This window comes from Mustela putorius, unplaced genomic scaffold (genome assembly GCF_011764305.1).
Source record: "Mustela putorius furo isolate JIRA1106 unplaced genomic scaffold, ASM1176430v1.1 tig00000281_pilon_pilon_pilon, whole genome shotgun sequence".
NCBI classification, from domain to species: Eukaryota; Metazoa; Chordata; class Mammalia; order Carnivora; family Mustelidae; genus Mustela; species Mustela putorius.
In genome coordinates this window covers 11,489,617-11,507,064 of record NW_025421343.1, presented here as the reverse complement: position 1 = coordinate 11,507,064, position 17,448 = coordinate 11,489,617, and positions in this window count along the sequence as shown.

Genomic DNA, 17,448 nt, shown 5'->3' with positions numbered 1-17,448 from the left:
AACCCGATATCGTCAGATCACCGGAGCTTTATGCGTGCGCAAGCAGGGAAATCCTCCGAGGAGAAACACTGGGATCCCGGGCATCAGAGGCCCCTGTTGCCAGATTCTTCCTGCGCGGTCAGGCTCAAACCACCCACCATGCAAAATCCAATCATCTTGGACGCCTAGCCTATTCCATTCACAGTCACAGTGCAGAGGCGCCTTGTCCTAGGGACCCAGAAAGTGATTGTCCAAAGGCTGTGCAGGGTCGTGCCACCCCAGGCCAGCAGCGGAGAGCATAAAGCGCATGCTCAGGCTGCATTTTGGCCTCTCTGTGGGTCTCTCCGTGGGCCTCTCCGTGGGTCACTCCCTAGTTGTGGGCATGCACTCTTTCTATCTCAAATAAATAAAATCTTTTAAAAAAAGAATACAATTATTAGGAATAAATTTAACAAAAGATATGCAAAGCTTGTACCCTGAAAACCACAAACCACTATCGGAAGAAGTAAGAACAAAATAAATGGAAATCTATTCCGTATTTATGACTTGGGAGATTTAATGTTGTCAAATGGCAATACTACGCATGTTGATCTTCAGATACAATACAGCCCCTATCGGATTCCCAGCTGGCTTTTTTGAAGAAATGGACACTCATTTCTAAAATCTGTATGGAAACTGAAGGACCCAGAAGAGCCAAATCACCAGACAAAACATGTTTTAAAGGAAGAACGAATCTGAAGGACTCATACCTCCCAGTTTTAAAACTTACTACAAATCCACAGTAATCAAGACAATATAGTACTGGCATAGGATAGATAAATAGCTCAAAGGAATCAGATTGAACCCAAAAGCAAACCCATATTTATGTTTAATTCATGTTTGAGAAGTGTGCCAAGACCACGAATGGGAAAACAACAGACTTCAACAGATGGCATTGGGGCAACTGTATATGCACATGCAAAAAAAAAAAAAAATTGCATTCCTGCTTCATACTGTATGTAAAAATCAAATCAAAATGGATCAAAGACCTAAAGACAGCATCTTTTGAACTACAAAATACATAAAAACACATTTGATAAATCTTTACAACGTAGGAATTGAAAATGGTTTCTTAGATATGACACAAAAACTATAAGTTAACAGATTAAAAATATATATAAATTAGACTTCATCAAAATTAAAAACATTTTTATTCAAAGGACATTATCAAGGAAGTAAAAGGACAACCCACAGAACCTGAGAAAACGTTTGTAAGTTATATATCTGACAATGGTCTAGTATCCAGAATACATAAAGAAAACTCTACTCAATAGTGAAGTGACAAATAACCCAATTTAAAAATGGGCAAAATGGGTGGATAGACATTTCTCTAAAGAAGATATGCAAGTGGCCAATTAGCACATGAAAATATGCTCAACATCATTAGTCATCAGGGAACTACAAATCAAACCCACATTTTACTCCTACTAAGATGCACTTCACACCCACTAGGTTAGCTAGTGATGTGGGCATGGGTGTAGAGAAATTGGAACCCTCATGCACTGCTAGCAGGAATGTAATGATGCAGCTACTTTGGAAAACAGTCTGGCAGTTTTTCTAAAATTAAACATAAAGTTACCACATGACTCAACAATTCCACTCCTAGATGTGTGCCCAAAAGAAATGTAAACAAATGCCCACACAAAAGCTTGTAGCACAAATTTTCATAGCAGCATTATATATAGTAACCAGAATGTGAAAACAAGCCAAATACCCATCAAAGATGAATGGGAGAAAAAATAAGTTTATATAATGCTGTATTTTTTAGCCACAAAAAGGAATGAAATAAGTAAAAAAAAAAAAAATCACAAAAGACTATGTATTATACCATTATATGTTATATTAAATGTCTAGAAAACACAAATCTATAGAGAGAAAATCTATAGAGAGTAGATTAGTGGCTGCCTAGGCAAATGTGGTGAGGGCACTGGGGGACTGACAAATAAATGATCTCTTTTTGGAATATTTAGAAAATATTCTAAAATTGATTGTGATGATTGCACAATTCTGTGACTATTCTAAAAACCACTGAATTATGCAGTTTAAGTGGGTGCCTTGCAGAGCAGCTGAATTATATTTCAATAAAGCAATTAAAATATAACAAAGACTTTCTACTCTCAAGAGCTGCTTTTTCCTGAGTATGTCCTTTGCCAATAAATTGATCATCAAGCACACTGGCTGGATAAGATGCTTAAATGAAAATACCGTTACATGAATATGTTCCAATATAAAAAATGAAAAGCAGAATAAGGCAACAGAGTGTGACAGGAGTTAATAATTTAATAAAGGATATTCACCGAGGATTCTTGTAAAAGCAACATTTCTCTTCCACTACACAAATAATTTTACGTGTCATATAAAATTTTTAAAGATTTTACTTAAAACTCACATAACATTCGCTAATGTGAATATGGGCTCAAACCTCATCTTTGACTCTTCATTGACTAAATGGAACTTAAGACTAAGGAGCTGGGTCTTGTACTAATTTATCCCCGTTGGCTGAGTTGTTTACCCTCAGCCAGAGGTCCTGACTGGTTACAGCTAAAATGGATGAAGATGAAGTTCACTGGTAAGAATTGCCAAGCAAAAAGCCTACCTCATTCCTTCCATAGCCCCCTTCATGGGGTGCTTTGTATCTTCAAATTGTATTTAGTTCACCCCTTTCCTTCACTAGGACTCCTTCCAAACTACAGCTATGTTGGTGCTGATACTGGGTCAAAATTTTAGGAGATTTGTGATGGTTAAATAAGAGCATGGTGACCACAGAAGAAAGAGACAATTAGAGCATATAACTGTGTAGTATCTTTTGGGGGGGGGAAGGTGGTGCTCAGAGTCTCTAGCAGAAAGATGATAATGTGTTATTTCCCATGCAAAATTAGGTTACATCAGACCTAGAAAGCTCAATTCCTTGTCTTTTGTATCTGGAGCTTGTATCACTATTACCACAGAATTTACATTTGAAAATCTGTGTTTCCCTATTAAGGGGTTGTTTATAAACATTGGCATTTCTCACTTTGGAAACAGAACTAGCATCAGTAAGGCAATGTCTCCACCATTTTCATTTTTTTCCATTTTTATTTTTAGCAAATGCTTATTAGCGTTCTTTCCAGAAAATACCACCTGTACTTTAAAGATCCAATGAAAAGGACTAATTTATGGTATGAACAGTAACTGTATTATGAATTACTTCTATCTATCTCACAAGGAAAAAAATACTGTGTTCCTGATTTTAAATTGTAAATGAATGTATGAGGACTTGGAATAACTGTCAGTAAAAATGCTCATGGTAAATGTAGATGATTTTCTTACAAATTCATCTTAATACTGGGTAACTGTTGACTATTAATATACCTCTGATGAAAATGAAGAACACAATATCTAAAAAGAAATAAATAAATAAATTCTGTTTCTTCTCACACACAGTATGTAATGCTCCAAAAAAAAACCAGGAGCCTTCCATAGCATATATATATATAGTGCATATAGCTATGTATACACACACACACACACATACACATCTCCTTTGCAAATTTATCTATAATTATTTCCATTTGGACTATGGTGTCAAATATCAAATAATGTGAGAAAAAGAATATTATCTGCAGAGAAATCAAATAACTCTGCAATTATTTTTGGTTTTATAAGCAATTATTGATTAAACAGTTTGTAGACGGAACTGGATTATGAACAGAGATACATGAAAAAATATGATACATTACCTTGTGTTTATTAAATACACTGGGGGAATATATTACAACATGGTGAAATATATAAAATAAACAAACAATATAGTTGTACATATAAAGTATGGAAATGTAACCATACCACCATGTATATTACCTCTAAATAAATTTTTTTGATGTACGAAGTTTTAAAATTAGATCAGTTAATGCTATTTCATTACGTACTTCATTTTTTAAAATTCTCAACTTACAATTTAGAATAGCGTTCATCACTTAAGAGGCTTGAATTCTTCTGATGGTAGTGTGTCATAAAAATCTCTCCATCCTGTACAAATAATTGCATGAAGTTTCTACATCTATGACATAAATGGTTTCAATGAGATGATATTTAATTCCATGATAATAAAATATTCATGAATCTGTCACAAATATAGTTCCCTACTGAGTTTTTTGTTTGTTTCTTTACTAATTACCTATTTTCTTTTCCTTTGCCTGTTGGTTCGGGTCAGTTATATTTAATCATTACTCTCTCAACTTTAGCTTTCACTCTTAAAGTAATGTGGTGATTTACTATTAATGGTATACAATTGTGTGAGACAATTTTGTGCTATAAAGATCTTAAATATTGAACTGGCAGCTATACTTTCTTGGTACTATTATGCTCGCGTGAAATAAAGAACAGTCTAAGATTTATTTTGATTAAGGTATTTCTCTTCATATAATATTCAGCAAAAGGATAAATGAACTTTCAGATAACTATAACACCTTTCCACTTTTCTTTCAGTAAATTCCTTCTCACCTATGGAGGATTCTATTCTCCCATTGCCTCCTCTTATTTCAGATTTGACACAGTCAGTTTCCTTTGTTTCAAATTTGGCAATTCATATTTGTAACTAAACTTTCTCATTCTCCTCTAGATATTTGGAGGGATAATAATGATGCTTCTTTTCAAAAGACATTCTCTTAAGAAGATAAAACAACTCTTGCTTTGAATTTTTTTTTAATAATTCAATAAGGGAATAGGATGCTGTCATATTTTAAGCAATGCCTACTGAAAGAGTTACCTATTGTTATCTTCCCATTGATTTTACTTTTAGCAATAAAATCATTCCAAGCAACTTGTATTATAGTGAAGGCAATTAGATAATAGTTGGCATAAAGGACATGGAATAATATGAATATTTTTAAAGTTTTAATCAGACAGCCCAACTGTAAGATCTTTGTTTTTTTGGATATCGAAGTCAAGGTTATATTTTCTGTATTTGTTCAGACGTGCTTAACTTGTATCTTCTCTGTGATGGGAAATTCACTTCCCATCAGACATTGTGAACAAAAGACTGGATACCTAACCATACATATTTGAAGACAAAATCTCTAGAGAATGACACAGAGGCATGACATGAACATAGAATGCAGACCAGGAGCTCATAAAGATTTTTGATGAGAAAACATATTTTTCTATATTCTTAGGATATCTATGTAGTTATGGTTGGGATAATTAAGTATAAGGGATGCATTTAGTGTCCAATGGTCAACATCAGTTCTTTGCAAAGAAGAAAAATTAACCATTTCTATGGGATGATTCCTGTGATGACAAAAGGTTCTACCCAGGTATACCTCTTTATGATACTGAATCTAAATGACTTTGTGATCAGAAAGTCTGATAAAGCATTCTTTTTTTAAAGACCTCATTTAAAAGGAAATATTTTAACTGGTAAATTCAGTTAAATATTTTACTTGATTAACTTGCATTAGTTTCTATCAGTTTACTGCATTGTGGTCAAGCACATTCCCTAAAAAGGATGAGTCTGAAATGTGTTAAGTTCTAAGATAAGGGAATAGTAATGACTTGAAACCTAGAACTTCTAACCAGAAATCTGTCCATTTCTCCTAGTTACCTGACCTATGTTTTTATCCAGAGTATATATCCAAGAAGCAGAAGTCTATAATTTATACCAAGTACATAAACATTAATTGTAGGTTTTTACTTCTGTGAATTAACTGATTATAGACATACAAAAAAAGACCTCAATGTAGAAGCTACAGAATGATATAGCCATTTCAAGTCCCATTGCTGTCCGTTAAGTAATATTACGGCATCTGAATAATTCCGAGAAAAGAGCATGGAATCATGGAATTGGCAATATTTGGATCTAAAATCTGATTCTAAGCACACTTCCTGCCTCTGTTAAATGAGAATAATAATAGCAGCTTTTCCAGGTATTTTGAGAGGATTAAAATGAGATCATACACAAAACAATACTTGGAGAAAAACTATAATTGCATTACTTCCTTTTTCCTTCTGTTCAATGTGTTAAAAAAAAGTAGGGCATAGACATGTTGGGAGATAATTCTCCAAATGTCTTGCATTTTTGGACACTTTCCAAGAGAAAAACAACAAAAAAACATTAAAAATTTTTGTTCCAGACTAACTTTTCATTACTGTTATACAGCAAAATATATTGTAAAATAATGATAGTATTTAACTTTTTGAGTAGAGGGCAACTTTGTTTTCCACCAAATAAAATAAAGATAATGTCCTTTGAGTAAAAACTGAACAATTTTTTTTAAAAAATGGGGGAGGGAACCAGGGTGGCTCAGTCCTTAAGTGTCTTCCTTTTGACTTGGTTCATGATCTGAGAGCCCTGGGATCAAGCCCCACATCATGCTCTCAGCTCAGTGGGGAGTCTGCTGCTCTTTCTCCCTCTGCCTCTTCCTCTGCTTGTGATCTCTCTGTCTCTTTCTCTCAAATAAATAAATATAATCTTTTTAAAAAATTGGAAAAATTTTCTAATAGCTAAGCATGCAATTTCTCTCAACTTGAGTCAAATCTGCAGTGAACACAGCATTATCTAGGTTACTGTGGAACATGGAGGGAACAGGAAACATATGCAAACATGAAGTTCATGCGGCCTGGGCTATAAGAACCAGAAGTCTTGTGCCTTCTGGCATTCATGAAACTACCAGGGCTACTTATAAACAGAGTAAAATCCATCAATAGTCCCTGACAGGGGAAGAGAAACTCAATGACTAAGTGAAAGCAAATTGATAGATTCAGCCATGGTGACACCCAAGGTCATAGACTTGGAAAAACTGAAATCGTAAAAAGAACAAGGTAGGCAAAAGGACACCTGTGGCAAGTCTTACAGGAGAATGTCAGTGAATGATCTAAAAAGGACCTAAGGTGATTATAATATAATGCCAAGTCAGGCAGACCTAGTCCAAATGTGATTTTGATTTTCCAAGTAGGAGTGTAGCCTGACATGGGAGAAAAGAACAGAACAGTAAATCTCCTATCAAAGAGTTTGTTCTAGAAAGTTGGAGTCTCTCGGTACCTGTCAACTGTTGAAGGAGGCATACTCAAGGACAATTGTGCACAACTGGCCCCACACAGGTGTGGGGATTGGCATGAATGGCAACAGAGTTTAGGAGGATGTTTTTAAAAGAAGATTCAAGACAGCTGAATTTCAGCATTGGGACGTTGGGCTGGATGACCCATGAGGTGACTCACAGATCTGGAATTTAATGGTTTTTGAAACACTGTCAGTTGCTGAAGACGTGTTTAATGTATGCTCCCTAAGGAAAAGCCATTCCATTTGCAGCTTGATAGTCTGCAAGGATGTTGGAAGAAACATCCACACCCACACAATCTCACAGTTCAGTACAATAGGACTTGTATTGTTTTTAAGGTCTATTTATTTATTTTAGAGAGTGAGCATGTGACACCAAGTGGCAGTGTGGGGCCGTGGGGCCGGGGGGGCGGGCAGAGGGAGCGAATCTTCAAGCACACACACCACTGAGCCCAGAGCCCACCACAGGGCTCCATCTCAGGACCCATGAGAGCATAACCTGAGCAGAAACCAAGAGTCAGATACTTAACCAAGTGACCCATCCAAGAGTCCCTAGTACAATAAATCTTTTAGTTGCATTATCTTTTATTCCACGGGTGGTGAAATGGGAGAGAGGGGAGACTTGCTGCCAGACTCCCTGAGGGAGAGGTGGGTTGTGGCATTCATTTCCTGAGAGTAGCATTGGAGGAATGAAGGCTGGGTGGTAAGGAAAGCACGGTTAAGATCCAGGAGAGTTTGAGAACCTCTAAGGGAGGGGCGCCTGGGTGGCTCAGTGGGTTAAGCCGCTGCCTTCGGCTCAGGTCATGATCTCAGGGTCCTGGGATCGAGTCCCGCATCGGGCTCTCTGCTCAGCAGGGAGCCTGCTTCCTCCTCTCTCTCTCTCTGCCTGCCTTTCTGTCTGCTTGTGATCTCTGTCTGTCAAATCAACAAATAAAATCTTAAAAAAAAAAAAAAACCTCTAAGAACCTCTAAGGGATATGAACTCTATAAGGGGATACTCTTTGTAAAACTAATGTATGCCCTCAAGGAGTTGTGGAATGGGAGTGTTTGCCTAGATGAAGGTGGCAGTGATCACATGGGCAGGGGGTGGGGTTTTCTAAACCAGAAAATAAATTGCTTTTGGCTGAAGGTATTCAGAAGTTTGTTGGTATATTAAAGGGAAATTGTGTAGAAATATTTAAATGAGTTAAGCAGTACAAAATACAAAGTTAGCATTAAAACTCGTAACAGAAAGGGATTGATAAATACTAAATTTCACGTTCAGATACAACCTTTATTGTTCATTTTGAATCAACTTAAATGCTTCACTGTACAAAGGTATGCTTATATACTGAAACGCATACTTAATCACCCCAAAAATGAGAAAAAAGAGACCAGATAAATAAAATCAATAGTTAACTCAATTTAACAATTAATTTAAACCAGGTCTCTGAAAAAAATGCTTAAGAAACACCACGTAGAAATAATAAACCACATCTTCTTTTTAATACTGTAGTCTTCTAAATATATTAATCAATGCAATAGAGACATTTCTATGAATAACATAAAATAAATATAGGAAACCTATTTATATAATTATGCTGAAGAAGTGCTATAGATTCAGCTCTATCTTGGTTTTCAATCTACCCATATCTATCATCTACCTACACATCATTCTAAAAAAATATTCTTCTGTTCAATATTTTCCCCACGACCCTGTGAAATCATCTGAAAAGGTTTTTTTTTTTGTTTTTTTGTTTTTTTGTTTTTTTTAATTCCCATACTTTGGATATAAGGAAACGAGAACCTGGGCGGCTCAGTCAGTTAAGTGTCTGCCTTCAGCTCAGGTCATGATTCCAGGATCCTGGGATCAAGCCCCAAGTCAACCTTCCTATTGAGTGGATAGTCTGCTTCTCCCTCTGCCCCTCCCTGTCATACTCGTGCTCTCTCTCTCTCTCTCTCAAGTAAATAAATAAAATCTTAGCAACAAGAGGATAAGAAAACTGAGAAATACAGAGTTTAACTGAGTTCCTCAAGATCACAAAACTAATATATGATAAAACTTGCACTAAAAATTTGCTATACCGACTTCATTGTACTTTATTTCCACTAAAATATAAGAAAATACAATGTGCTCGTTTAAGATCAGTCCTGGTTTGGAGGTAGGAAAATTATGCATTCTAACTTGTTATAGCTCATATTCAAAAACTGAATCTCTTCAACAGCTCTCAAGATTCAACAAAACATATTAGACTCATAAATATTATCCCCAATCCTAGCCTCTGTGGGAATTTATAAAAACAACTATTTCAATGACTGATTTTGGTTAATGTTGGTAACACTAGCCAATGTTGAAGAATAGATGCCTGATTACTTTTTTTTTTTTACTGTAGAAGATATTAAGATAGTCTTGGGGAAAATTTTACTATTTCTTTTCACTTTTTTCTTTCATTTTTCCCTAGGTCTTTCCTGATTCTCACTTCCACTTATTTTGAATTTCTTCATCTGTTATAAACATTGCTCAAATGCCAACCAATAAAGTTAATTGGTTGAAAATGAAAATTTTATCACTGTCACTGATATTTAAATTTCCCTATGGATTTCCTAAAAATCAAAAGATGGTAAAATGCTAAGTCCACTAATTTTAAAATTTTAAACAAGAGTTCTGTCCTGTGCCCTTCATACTACTCCAGTTGTACAGCTTTCCACTTTTCCAGTAAGGCTTTCTTCCCAGAAGAGAACTGCCACCTCTTCTGCAAGTTAAAATATTTAACCATCAATAATGGTTTTGAATAGCCACTCTGTTTCTTTCTTTTAGATATTATTATTTTTTACTTTAAAGCATATAGCAACATCACATATATTTGCTGTGTCAATTCAACCTGGGAAACCATGCCTGGAAATAGGCATAAAAATGACATGTTAAATTTTCATCTGCAAGTCAGTGAAGTGTTTTCCTATTTGACACGTCACAGTGTGTAATGAAACATAATGGTAAGAAACTACTAAGATGAAAGGAACCATATGTGGCCTTCTCAGAATATGAAAAAAAGTCTGCTTTACAATATATGAATCATAGCTAAAAGAGGACTGATATGTTTTGGGACTGTTTTAAATAGAAGCATTTATATGAACTTTTATACCTTTGGGCTATTGATTTTTAAGTATGTATTTTTACATATCCTGGATTAAAGTCCCATTTTCAATAATTCATTATGGAACAAAAAAACAGGTAGTTTCCTGATAAGAAGTTCAACTCTATTTGAACAATGATTTAGAGCAATTATTCCTGAAAACAATAACAACAAAAAATCTGTTATACCAGAAACTGTTTTTTTAATATATTATTTAACTTCCAAAAGTGTAGACCTCTTACTCAGTTATCCTCATTTCCCAAGTGAAGAAACTGAGGCTTTAAAGAAATTACATGATTTGCTATTGATATACATGAGTAAGTTACCGAGCTGGGGTTCAGTGTGCCTCTTTTTGTCTCCAGAAACCACACTCCCTACTTCAAATAATTCACTGTCTGAGTTCCTTAAAATTTATTGCAAATAATAGAAAGTCAATTTGCCACAAGAGTGATACAACATGTCTTTTGTTTTTTGTTTGTGAGGTGTCAGCAGAAACAAATACTTTGTATCCTTATAGGGGATGTGGCACTTCAGGTGTGGGTTGAAGGATCCTATAATGGAGATTGGGAATGGAGGGTGTAAAAGCAATGGTTAGCACCCTAGAAGACTGAGCAGGTGGCATGGCTTCAGATCAGGGGCATTTTGTCCTGATCTAAATCAGCCTGCTTCATATTTGCAGACTGGTAAAATCAACAGAGTTTTCAAAGCCTGAATTATAAATTGTCAGTTTCATAATACTGAATACTAAGATGGAGGCTCTTTTAGACCCAAAACAGTTTCATTTCAGCACTGAATGTAGATTGTACAATGCTCTTCAATCAATATTTTGCCTGAGTACCAGCAGTATTTATCCTCCCTGGAGTCAAGAGGTTCTGGAGTATTGGGTCCTGGGTAGGCATTAACTTTGCCATTTGACTCTGCGTTCAGAGTAGTGGTATAGATCCTTTGTATCATAGTATTAGGTCAAACTGAGAGCTCTACTGACCTCTCCTAATTTTGAGCTCAGCTTTTGAACATCAAAATATAGGGATTCTGGAAGATATGAAAACATATTGCCCAGAATCATAGTGTCTTAAAAGGAATTTCTAAGGTTCTTTGACAAGTGATTATCCATGCCAGCCATATTCTAGCCAAACCTAGAGCCTGAAAGCAGTTTTCTACCATTTTATCTTTTACATTTATATACTGAAGTTTGACTTCATACACTGTTCTCATTGTTTTTTTTTTTTTTAAAGTCTAGTTAGCTTTCTCTTTTTATTTGTATTATATGCATGGTTAGTTTTTTAATGTTTAATTTTAGGCCTTAAATAATAAATACCTAGATTTTTGTTTTTGTCCTTTTCTTGCTGTTGTTGTTATTGTTAATTTAGTTATTTTATTTTTACCAAATAATGTTTTTGAAACAGGAAGTTAAGTTGAATAGATTATATAAGGCTGTCCCATATATTAACTAGGCCCCATAACTAAGATTTGTGTGCAAGCTGGACATTTCCATGAGAAACTGAGAGCACCAGAATAATAAAAAAAATATTTATAATATTAATAATTTAGTAATAAAATTTATTGGGTATTTATTAAATTCCAAGTCTTATGGCAAAATAATTGTATAATTTTATCAAAAATCCATTGGACTATGTATTGCCATTACTTCATTTTTACAGTACTGACCAAATGGCCTTAACATTCTTCTCAGATTGATTAAGACTAAAATAGTCTTCCTGACCCTAGGTCTCTGACCTCCTTTTTCTTGGAGCATTTCCTTTAGAATGCTTAAAATTAAAAATTCTCTCTCTGCCCCCTTAAGTTGTAAATCTTTATAACATAGCCTCCTGACAGTTTAAAACCCAGGAATGTCTCTTTCAAGGACCCTGGAGTCATCCCTTTGAAATGTGACCACCAGGGAAGACAATGTCCAGATCTCCCAGACTCTGAAGAAGAGTAGGAAACTATGGGCACTAAGTAGTAAACGGATAGCTTAACCACGGAGAAAAACATTTAAATTTAGGAATAGCTCAATCCCACTGATCATCCCTGCTTAGGCCCTCCAGCACTTTCCACAAGCCATCCCAACACTTAAAAACACTCCACTTCCTTTGTTTCAGCAGATCTGCGTCCATGCTGAATTCTACTCTCTCTGCTCCATTGCAATGACCTTCAATCAAGTCTTCATTGTTTAATGTTGTCCATCAACATTTTTGGTACAAAAGAAGTAGAAAAGTAACACAAGTAGAAAGTGGAGGAGTCAGGTTTAATCACAATCTTTGTGAGTACTGAAAATTCTCTCATTTCAGCTTTTTTTTTGTAAATAGAAGTTACATATGTATCACTAGAAGTTGGTGTTTTTCCATTAGTAATAATAAAAACAATAGTGCTGATTAATTAATAGCAAGAATAATGTTAGTAAAAATAAAACTCTCAGGGTGCCTGTGTAATTAAGTGGGTTAAAGTCTCTGCCTTTGGCTCAGGTCATGATCCCAGGGTTCTGGGATCGAGCCCTGCATCGGGCTCTCTGCTTAGCAGGGAGCCTGTTCCTCCTTTCTCTCTCTCTCTCTCTGCCGGCCTCTCTGTCTACTTATGATCTCTGTCTGTCAAATAAATAAATAAAATCTTTAAAATAAATAAATAAATAAAACTCTCAACATTTTCAGAGTGTTCTCCTGGATGACCACTTGATAGCAGTATCTATGTCCTACTGCTTTACTTTTTAAAAAATTATTATTATCAAGTTGTGGGAATAAGCAGGGAAGAAAAGAGGCATAATTAACATGCACTTAACTTGTAAACGATGCATTCACGTCAAAAGAAGATGAAAGGATAACCCAGTGGGCATATGACCTGCAGGTTTCCAGTAGCCTATAGACGAAAACAGCAGAAAAAGCAGAGCATCACACAGTATACAAACTTAGGGGCTTGTCAAACTTAAAAAAAAAATGCAATTTAAGTGATAGTAACACATTGGAAGAAGAAAATTAATATTGCTAATAAAATTATTAGTTCCATACTACCATTTGAACATAATTAAAATGGAGATATATGTAAATAAGAGGTAAAATAATAAAAATTTGAGTTTTTATTTGTGTGTATTTAAGCAAGATTTGACTGAAACAGAAATTGGGTCAAACTAGCCATTTACAGTTTTAAGGAAATAGTGCATTTACTCAAGCTTGAGAAATATTATAAGGAACACAGGAAAAAGCAAGCCCTATCTTGAAAAATCAAACATGGCAGGATTAGCAAGTTGGCAATCTCAACTTCACAGATCTGTGAAAAAAAAAAAATACTGCAAGGTTTATAGAAGTATTTCTAAAGATCAGTTTGATGAAAAGAAAGAAAGAAATTAAACAACGAAGGAATGAAGGAATGAACAAACAGATGAATCGGGGAAGGATATGATGATGGTAGTAGCTTCCACTAGTCCTGACATATTGAATTATTCCCTTACCAAATTTATAATTTTTCACTTGCATACTTTAACTGTTTTATGGAAAAACTAATTCAGATTGTTTCTGAAGAATGAGCTATGGAAATAACATAAGATTTATTCTATCCACTGAAATAAATATGGAAATGAAGGGAAGGAAACATAATAGGAACAATTCTAATACAGATGCACCAAAAACAAAGAAACAAAAACAAACAAGACTAATTTCTATTTTCCCCTTTATATGGTAGTGTACCAGACTTTCATCCAGTCCTCTAAAACAGAGTTTATGCTGGATGATTACTTCGTCTGAGCATCATATGTGAATAATTTTCACACTATATAAACTCATTTTTTGATTCACTGGTTGTCTTCCAAATATAAAATTATTAGATCAAATATCATTTTTAGCAGTTTATTTATAGGCTATAAAGTACCATAAGCACACACGTGCACGTGCACGCACATGCACATACACACACACACAGCCATATATATATATGATATATATATATATATATATAAAACTGTATATAGTCTAAATGCATCCCCCCTCATTGAATTTATTAGCAGTACAGCTGGTTTTATATCTTATAATCGCACCGGAAGTCATTATTTAGAGCATAGTCATTATTTACAAACATTAGCAAAGACTAGGAGCAGTCTATCTCCAATGACTGCTCCCAAGACAACTCCAAACTCCAAGAGATAAAATACAGCAGAACCACAGAGTGAAAAAGGAGTGTTTTTAACTGAGCACTGTATTCTCACCAAAAATTGCACTGGGTGGAGAATAAGAGTATATAAAATATCATTTATTCATATCAATGGTAGGATATTAATGATCTAACAATTCCTGTTTTCAATATTGATATGATTCATTTCTTAAAACATTTAAATACTTTTTAGTGTATTATGTTAAAAATTAAAATCCATGAAAACAGAACACTACCACTTTGTTTTTATGAGCAAATGACTGTCAGCAGTTGCTTGTACTTCTTTTCAGTCACAGTAACAGCTACTTAAGTATAAATATGTACATTCACACATTTTGACTAGGTTTTTTTTTATTTTGTACATTAGCAGTATTATGACCATAATCACTGGTCTGTGGCTTTTTCTTTGTGGTTAGCATTACACCCATGAAATTTTTCTCAGCACATGCTCTTTTAATGGCTTTAAATTTTAAAATACAGTTCTAGAACAGCCTCTTTTATTTTATTCTATTGTGGCTATATTTCTACCAGCATAGCCTTTAAAATATGAACATTTTTTTAAAAAATTAACTTTGAGCATTTCTTTCCAAACTAAAGCTGAAGTTTTCTTTTTAAGTGCAGTTGGCCCCTGAAAAATATGAAGGTTGGGAGCACCAATAACCCACAAAACCAAAAATCCATGTATCACTTTTGATTCCGAAAAAAACAAAAAACAAACAAAAAACAAAACAAAACACTGAATAGCCTACTGTTAACTGGAAGCCTTACAGGTACCATAAACCATTGAATACATGTTTTGTGTGTTATATGTGTTACATACTGTATTCTTACAGTAAAGTAGGCCAGAGAAATGAAAATGTGGCTAAGAAAACCACAGGGGGGGGCACCTGGGTGGCTCAGTGGGTTCAAGCCTCTGCCTTCGGCTCAGGTCATGATCTCAGGGTCCTGGGATAGAGCCCCATATCGTGCTCTCTGCTCAGCGGGGAGCCTGCTTTCCCCTCTCTCTCTGCCAGCCTCTCTGCCTACTTGTGATCTCTGTCTGTCAAATGAATAAATAAAATCTTAAAAAAAAAAAAAGAAAAAGAAAAGAAAACCATAAGGGGGGGCGCCTGGGTGGCTCAGACTAAACATCCCACTCTTGATCTCCTCTCAGGTCATGGTTTCGGGGTTGTGGAATTGAGCCCTGTGTCCGGCTCAATGCTCAGCTTGGGATTCTCTCTTCCCCTCTCTCTGTCCCTCCCCCCTGCTTGGACTCTTGCGCTAAGTAAATAAATCAAACCTTTAAAAAAAAAGGAAAAAATCATAAGAGGAAATACCTTTACAGTACTGTACTATAAAATAATCCATGTGTAAGTGGACCCAGATAGTTCAAACCCATGCTCTTCAGGGTCCACTCTACTACAGTAGCTGTGGCACAGTTTTAATGTCATAGTCCTTTTGTTATTATTAATTTTAAATATTGTTAAACCTACTAATACGTAGAACATTGATAGTACAATAATTTATTAATGACTGCAAAAAACATATTCCATAAAATTTTCACTCTTGCCATGAACTTCACTTTGTCTTATTATTCCTTAATACAGAACTTTATTTAACAATATTTTATTCAAAACTTTTTCAGTAATATTAAATTTTTTTAGTTTTATAGGTTGTTTTCAATACCATTATTTCTTCCTAAGAAAGTATTTGTAGATCTTGGATATCAGCCCTTTGTCTGTAGTGTCATTTGCAAATATCTTCTCCTAGTCCGTGGTTTGCCTCTTTGTTTTGTTGACTGTTTCCTTTGCTGTGCAGAAGCTTTTGATCTTGACGAAGTCCCAAAAAAATTCATTTTCACTTTTGTTTCCTTTGCCTTTGGAGACATGTCTTGAAAGAAGTTGCTGTGGCCAATGTCGAAGAGGTTACTACCTATGTTCTCCTCTAGGATTTTGATAGATTCCTGCCTCACATTGAGGTCTTTTATCCTTTTCGAGTTTATCTTTGTGTATGGTGTAAGAGAATGGTCAAGTTTCATTCTTCTATACATAGCTGTCCAATTTTCCCATTTATTTAAGAGACTGTCTTTTTTCCACTGGATATTTTTCCTGCTTTGTCAAAGATTATTTGACCATAGAGTTGTGGGTCCATATCTGGCCTCTCTACTCTGTTCCATTAGACTATGTGTCTGTTTTTATGCCTACCATGCTGTTTTGCTGATCACTGCTTTGTAGTAAAGCTTGAAATCAGGCAACGTGATGCCCCCAGTTTTGTTTTTCTTTTTCAACTATTTCCTTAGCAATTCCAGGTCTTTTCTGGTTCCATACAAATTTTAGGATTGTTTGTTTTAGCACTTTGAAAAATGTCGGTGGAATTTTCTTTTTTTAAGATTTTATTTATTTATTTGACAGAGAGAGAGAGATCACAAGTAGGCAGAGAGGCAGACAGAGAGGAAGGGAAGCAGGCTCCCTGCTGAGCAGAGAGCACCATGTGGGGCTCAATCCCAGGACCCTGAGATCATGACCTGAGCCGAAGGCAGAGGCTTTAACCCACTGAGCCACCCAGGTGCCTCTGTCGGTGGAATTTTGATTGGGATGGCACTCAAGGTATAGATTGCTCCAGGCAGTATAGACATTAAACAATGTTTTTTCTTCCAATCCATAATGATGGGATGCTTTTCCATCTTTTTGTGTCTTCTTCAATTTCTTTCTTGAGTGTTCTGTAGTTCCTCGAAGAAAGGAGAGCCCTCTTACACTGTTGGTGGGAATCCAAGTTGGTGCAGCCACTTTGAAAAACAATGTGGAGATTCCTTAAGAAATTAAATATAAAGCTACCCTTTGACCCGGCAATTGTACTACTGGGTATTTACCCCAAAGACACAGATGTAGTGAAAAGAAGGGCCATATGTACGCCAATGTTCATAGCACCAATGTTCACAGTCGTCGAACTGTGCAAAGAGCCAAGATACCCTTCAACAGATGAATGGATAAAGAAGATATGATCCATATATACAATGGAGTACTATGCCTCCATCAGAAAGGATGAATACCCAACTTTTGTATCAACATAGATGAGACTGAAGAAGATTATGCTGAGTGAAAAAGTCAAGCAGAGAGAGTCAATTACCATATGGGTTCACTTACTTGTGGAGCATAAGGAATGACACGG